The sequence below is a fragment of the Giraffa tippelskirchi genome, chromosome 1 (assembly GCF_054371585.1).
Source record: "Giraffa tippelskirchi isolate mGirTip1 chromosome 1, T2T-mGirTip1v1.2.pri, whole genome shotgun sequence".
NCBI classification, from domain to species: domain Eukaryota; kingdom Metazoa; phylum Chordata; class Mammalia; order Artiodactyla; family Giraffidae; genus Giraffa; species Giraffa tippelskirchi.
The window spans coordinates 214,636,124-214,642,123 of NC_137275.1; positions in this window are offsets into that span (position 1 = coordinate 214,636,124).

The following is a 6,000-nucleotide window of genomic DNA, read 5'->3' on the forward strand; positions in this document are numbered from 1 at the left end:
AATCAGTTCAGTTCAGTTCAGTCGCTCAGTCGTGTCCAACTCTTTGTGACCCCATGAATTGCAGCACGCCAGGCCTCTCTGTCCATCACCAACTCCTGGAGTCTACCCAAACCCATGTCCATTGAGTCAGTGATGCCATCCAACCATCCCATCCTCTGTCGTCCCCTTTTCCTCCTGCCCCCAATCCTACCCAGCATTAGGGTCTTTTCCAATGAGTCAACTCTTCGCATGGGGTGGCCAAAGTATTGGAGTTTCAGCTTCAACATCAGTCCTTCCAATGAACACCCAGGACTGATCTCCTTTAGGATGGATTGATTGGATCTTCTTGCAGTCCAAGGGACTCTCAAGAGTCTTCTCCAACACCACAGTTCAAAAGCATCAATTCTGCGGCGCTCAGAATGGTTATTATCAAAAAGACCAGAAATAATAAGTGGTGGTAAGGATGTGGAAAAAAAGAGAACCCTCATATGCTGTTGGTAGAAACATAAATTGGTACAACCACTATGGAAAACAGTATGGAGGCTCCTCAAAATGTTAAAAATAGAACTACCATATGACTCAGAAATCCCACACCTAGGTAAATGAAGAAAATGAAAACACTAATATAGAAAGATAAATGCACCCCAACGTTCATAGCAACATTATAATAGATAAGATACAGAAGCAACCTAAGTATCTATCAACAGATGAATAGATAAAAAAAGACGTAATATATATTCAATATACACAGACATATAATGGAATACTACTCAAAAACTCCAATACTTTGGCCACCTGATGCGAAGAGCTGACTCATTTGAAAAGACCCTGATATTGGGAAAGATTGAGGGCAGGAGGAGAAGGGGACGACAGAGGATGAGATGGTTGGATGGCATCACCAACTCAATGGACATGAGTTTGGGTAAACTCCAGGAGTTTGTGATGGACAGGGAGGCCTGGCGAGCTGCAGTTCATGGGGTCGCAAAGAGTCAGACACAACTGAGCGACTGAACTGAACTGACTGATACAAAAGAATGAAATTCTGCCATTTGCAACAGCATGGATGGACCTGGAGGGTGAGTGAAATAAGTGCTTAGTGAAATAACTAGACAGAAAAAGACAAATACTGTATGTTTTCATTTACACGTAGAATCAAAAAAGTAAAACAAAAAATACAACAGAACAGAAAGACAAAGATACAGAGAGCAAACTAGAGGGGATAGGGATGTAGGAGAACCAAGATATATGACAGGGATTAAGAGACGTAGACAAATAGATATAAAATAAATAAGTTACAAGGATATAATGTACACGTGGGAATATAGCCAATATTTTATAATAGCTTAACATGGAGTCTAGTCTATAAAAATTGTCATCATGCTATACACCTGAAACTAATAGTGCAAGTCAATTATACTTCAATTTAAAAAATCATGGACATCAGGCATTTGAGTAAACAAAATGTGGTAGACAACCATTGAAATGAACCCTAATGATCCCTACTTCTTGAGATTCATTTTGTGTCTTTGTAATTCTTTCCTCGTGAATGTGGGGTTGTTCTTAATGATTCACTTCCAACAATAAAATATGGCTAAAGTGTTGGGATGTCACTTTCAAGATTAAGTCACAGAGACTCTGTTTTCCATTTTGCTCACTCTCTCCCTTTCCTGCTCTGAGGAAAGCCAGTTGCGATGTCGTAACTAAGGATGCTTGATGGAGAGGCCCACGGGGCAAAGAACTGATGTCTCTGGCCAACAGCCAACAGGGGCCTGCCATCTGTCAACAGCCCGGTAGTGAGCTTCAGAGTAGGACTTCTGAAGCCTATCAACAGTTATAAGAGTGAACTTGGAAGCAGACCCTCCTACTGTCAAGCCCTAGGATGACCGTAGCCCTGGGCAACATCATGGCTGCAGGTTTGCCAGACACTTTGAGCCAGATAACCCAGTAACACCTGGAATCCTGAGCCACAGAGAACATTAGATACAAAAGGTTCATTGTGTTAATCTACTACATTTTAAGGTAATTTACCATGACAGTAGCAATGTGGGCACCTAAAGCCCATAAAGAAAGCTTATGTCTTTGACATAAGAATAAATAAAAGGGCCCCTACGGGTCAAAGAGTTCAAGGGAATCACTGTTACTTTTCTTTCTCTCTCTCTTTTCTCTTGCTACTTCATCCTGATGGCCATCTCAGTAGCATGTGCTGCACAGCTTGAAAGGAACTCTGGCTTTCCAGTCCAAAAACTAGAAAGAGGAACCATAAGGGACAGAGCATATAGGGGAAATTCTAGGGAGAAGAGATCTCCCTAGAGATCTCTTAATTTTGTGTATGAACTGACCCAAGTCCTTAGTCATGAGCTGAAATGCAAGAACAGACACAGAGAACCATAGCTTTGAGAATGAAACTACAATAATAACCAGTATCCATTATTCCAGACTAACTCCTATGAGGTATGTGCATGGAACAGACTAACCAGCACAGTAAGGGTTTTGAAAATTGACCTTACATTAGACTTGCCATCCATAGAAGGAAAGATAGAATGTGCGGTCTAAACCTAACTGGGTTTAGTCACTGTAAAAACAAAACAAAAGACAAAAATGGGTATCTCCAAAAGATTTTAACAAGACCTAGAACCTTGCAATATAATATTCAAAATGTCCAGGATACATCTCAAAATTAATTTTTAAGAAAACAGGAAAAAAGAAAACTTGGATCACTTTTCCCTAGGAAGAGACAATCAACAAATGCAGACCCCAAGATGGTCTAGATATTTGAATTATCAAAGATAGTAAAGCAGTTATTATAAATATGTCCCATAAGATAAAGGTGAACACTCTAAAAAATGTATTTTAAAAGTAGAAGTTTTGAGTAGAGAAACTATAAAAGTGAATCAAATAGAAATTTAAAAACCGAAAAATGTAATATCAGAAATTAAAAATTCCTCAATGGGCTCAATGGCAGAAGGCAATGATGATAACAAAGGAAATATTCAGTGAACTTGAAAATAGACACATAGAAATTATCCAATCTGAAGAAGAAAGAGTCATAAAAAGATTGGGGGTGCTGAAGAACAAAGTCTCTGGCACCTGTGAGACAATATCCAAGTTCTAATTTTCTGTCATTAAAGTTCCAGGAGAGAGAAAAAATAGATTGGTGCTACACACACACACACACACACACACACACAATACGAAATAATAGATGAACACTTAAATTTAGTGAAGACATAAATATACAGATTCAAGAAGTTCTGAGACCCATCACAAGATAAACTGAAAAGAAAAAAACCCAGACACATCATAATCAAGCTATCAAAACCCAAAGATTAAATATATATATATGCTCAGTTGTGTATAATTCTTTGTGACCTCATGGACTATAGCCCACCAGGCTCCTCTGTCCATGGAATTTTCCAGACAACAATACTGGAATGGATTGTCATTTCCTCCTCCAGGGGATCTTACCAACCCAGTAATTATACAAGGGGTAAAATGTAATGCTGCAAATAAAGGAAGAACAAAAGAAATGGTAAATATAAAGGTAAGTAGACTGTTTTTCTCCTTTTACACATTCTCTTCAAATAAGTATAGCTATCGCATGCAAAAATTACAGCATTCTCTGACAGGGCTTTTAATGTGTGTTACAACTATAATATAAAGAGATTAATATAAGGAACTTAAGTGGATGTAAGGCTTCTACATTTCCATGTTTCAATAAAAAGTAGAGACTTTTAGGTTAGATTTTCAAAAGGACTCAATTTTATGCTGACTATAGGAAACTCATTTTAAAAGTAAATATAGTGGATTGATAAAAGTAAAAAGAAGGTAAGAGATATACGGTGAAATCACCAATGACTTCCCTGGTGGCTCAGACAGTAAAGAATCTGCCTGCAATGCAGGAGACCTGGGTTTGACCCCTGGGTCAGGAAGATCCACTGGAGGAGAGCGTGACGAACCACTCCAGTATTCTTGCATAAAAAATCCCATGGAGAGAGGAGCCTTGCAGGCCACAATCCATGGGGTCACAAAGAGTCAAACATGACTGAGCGATGAACACACTATATTATCATAGTCAGAGAAGACTTTAGAACAAGGAAACGGTATTAGGGATGACAAAAGATGTTAAATATTGATAAAGGGGTGAATTCTAGAAGAAGATAAAATAATACTAAATGTGTATGCTTCTAACAACAGACCTCAAACTACATGAAGCAAAAACTGATAGAACTGAATGAAGAAATAGACAAATTAACAAATATAGTTGGATATATCTATGCATGCATACATGTATGTTAGTTGCTCAGTTTTGTCCAACTCTTTGCAACCCCTTGGACTATAGCCAGCCAGACTCTTCTGTCCATGGAATTCTCCAGGCAAGAGTTCTGGAGTGGGTTTCCATGCTCTTCTCCAGGGGATCTTCCTGACCCGGGGGTCAAATACAGGTCGTCTGCATTACAGGCAGATTCCTTATCATCTGAGCCACCAGGGAAGCCTGGAGATATCTATAGTTAGTTATTAATAGAAGAACTTGACAGAAAATCAGCAAGGATAAAGAAGACTTAAACAACACTAACTGCCATTTATACAACATTCCCTACAATAAGAGCAGAATATATACTCTTTTCAAGTGTTCATAGAACACTCATCAACATAGATGATATCTTGAGCCATAAAATGAACCTTAATCAATTTACATGAATTGAAACCATATGCAGTATGTGCTCACTACAGTGGAATTAAACCAGAAATCAGAAATTAAACAGAACATCTGGAAAAAACACCAAATATTTGGAAATGGAAACAACTCATGGAGCAAAGAAAAAAATCTCAAGAGAAGTTAGAAAATAACTTTATCTGAGTGAAAATGAAAATACACCATATCATAATATATGGAATGCAGTTAAAGCAGTACTTAGAGAGAAATGTATAGCACTAAATGCTTATATTTTAAAAGAAGGACAGTCTCAAGTTGATTTTTTAACCTCATATTAAGAAACTTGTGAAGAAAAAATTAAACACAAAATGAGTAGAGGAAGGAAATAATGATTGCATTATTAGGGTCATATAGTCTCTAAATAAAGGAATAGAAATAAATGAAGTGGAAAACAGAAAAACAGTAGGGAAGAATCAATGAAACCAAAGAGTGGTTCTCTGATTAAAACTCAAGCCCAGGTAGATCATGCAGAGGAAAAAAGTTGCGAATTACCAGTGTCAGGACCAAAAGAGGAGATATCACTACAGATCCCAAACACATTACAAAGACAACAAAAGAATGCTACAAACAATTCTATCACACAAATTCAACAACTGATGTGAGATGGACCAATTTCTTGAAAATTATAAACTACCAAAATTCACCCAAACCAAATTTGGGGGAACTGGAGAGTATGTATCTCAGGAGACACTCCAGGGTTTTATTCAGGACCACTGCCTGCTCCCAGCGTGCAGTATCTGCAGCCTCAGGATAAGTTCTCATCTCCATAGCTCCAGCTACCATCAAAGCTTAGTACTGAATCTTAGTCCTTTGTTCACTAGTCCACACTTTTTGCTATAAACCTATAATTCCACCCTCTTCCCTTCCTAGACTATACTTTACTGAGGGGTAAATTAATACAATTTTTAGGAACTTTGGATAGGTTAGGTTTTGCAGAAAAATTTGAAGAATCCAATTAGCCTCTCTTAGGAGCCCCTGTCCCCATTGCCCTCTGCCTAAACTTTCTCAACAGCATGTATGTACTTTGTATTAATACACATTCAGGGAGGTTCAAAGCACTTGCCTGCCTCTCTCTTCATGGCCATGACCTCAATCCAGGGGCTCTCTTCATCCAGCAACCCTTCTCCCCAAATCAACCAGCTTTCAGTAGCATGTGGCTTTTCTCATGAGTTTTATTTCCTAATTTAAAAGACCAATAGAGACAGAGAACAGCAAAATTCTGTAAAGCAAGTATCTTTCAATTAATAAATTAATTAATTTAAAAAAAAGGAACAAAGACCAATAGAATCCTTAGAGAGACTAAGTTC